The sequence below is a fragment of the Eptatretus burgeri genome, chromosome 14 (genome assembly GCF_056783735.1).
Source record: "Eptatretus burgeri isolate ZD-2024b chromosome 14, Ebu_testis_v1, whole genome shotgun sequence".
NCBI classification, from domain to species: domain Eukaryota; kingdom Metazoa; phylum Chordata; class Myxini; order Myxiniformes; family Myxinidae; genus Eptatretus; species Eptatretus burgeri.
Window position 1 is genome coordinate 7,007,473 of NC_140974.1, and position 1,591 is coordinate 7,009,063.

The window sequence follows — 1,591 nt, forward strand, 5'->3', positions numbered from 1 at the left end:
TCAAAATCAATGTGTACAAGAGCAGTTTCTAAGTGTGTGTAAAAGGCGAGTCTCTCTGTGCTATCGCTAGGTGCGTAGACATTCAGTACGGTGTGTTTAAAGCCATTGTGTGTGAAGGTGAGTGAAATCAAATACCCTTTGATAATCTCATTAAAAACAACACTGGGACTGCAAAAGGAAGGTTGTAAATAAACAGCCACCCCAGCCCTTGGGTGTTCCAGACTACTAAAAAACCATTTTCCCCTCATTGTCCTTTGCCATTCACTTGCACAAGAGGAGCTGCATCTTGTTTCTTGCAAAAGCAAAACATCAATGTGATTGGTCTCAACAAACTGTTTAACTTCTGCTTTACGGATGGAGGAGCGTCCCCCATTAATATTTAAACTCGCTATAGAGAAGGCCATAGGCTAACATAGAGTTAGGGTGTGTCAAAAACTTAGTCTCTCTGTGTCTGCAGCTCATTCTTTGCTTTGAGGATGCATTTCCGGAGTCGATACACTTGTGATTCCGTCACACCAAGCTGTCCGGCTTTGAGGAGCAAAAGCTTCGCAGAGATTATAAAGCCGGACAAGTCAGGGAAAAAGTTTTTAATTTTAACATGTTTCTTACGAAAGGTGTCATGAAGAAACTTTATGATATCAGCAGGTGGAACACTGGTAACACTCTCCGAATCTTGGGAAACTGGATCATTCCATGCTTCAGCACTGCCACAAGAAGCAAGTGATGAGTCCCCGTCCGAATCATAATCCGAGTACTGATTGGTGTTCATTACATTATCGTTATGCTCCAAAGATGGAGCTGATGGTTTAATAAGGGAAGCCTCACATTCCGCTTCCAAAGGGGGAGAAGGAGTCGGAGGAGTCGGGGAAGGAAGAGTGGAGGGAGGAGGAGTGGGGGGAGGAGGAGTGGGGGGAGGTGGAATAGGGGGAGGTGGAGGGGTGGGAAGAGGAAGAAGATTAGAAGTGGGAGGGGGAGGAGGAGGAGGAGTGGGAGGGTGAAGAAAACGGGGAGGAGGAAGAATACTAATGGAAGGAATGTTATATTCCGCTTGAAATGAACCTGGTGTTTCACTAGTTGAAGCTTTACACCCTGATTCAACCAGGTTTGGAGTAATTGGTGACTTAGAAACGGTACACATTTCACTGTTGGTCTTTTCAGGGAGGGGGGTTACAGTGGATTCGGTGTTAATATCCAAGGTGCCTGTGACTATGGGAGTGGTCACGTGTGCTCCCTGCTGCACAAAACCAATCTCCTCCTCATGTTCACTAACCCCACCGACAAAAAAGTCATCATCCTCTGGAGCAATTACATCAAATCGATTTTTCGTTTTAAAAAGAGCATCTATTGTTGCTTCCAAACACGAGTCATTATTCTCGGCAGCCGGCGCCATCTTTTTTGCACAGCTCGCCGTCACATCTTGACTATTGTTATCATTTAAATGCTTCAATTTATGTTTCCTTTTTGAAGGAACAACGGTGAAGCTTTCGTCATCCACGAGGGGAGGATTTACCTCCACTCTCGACGGCCCAGGCAGATTGTTCGAGTTTGAAGCGTCACCAACGTTCCCAACTCTAGATATACCACTATTCGT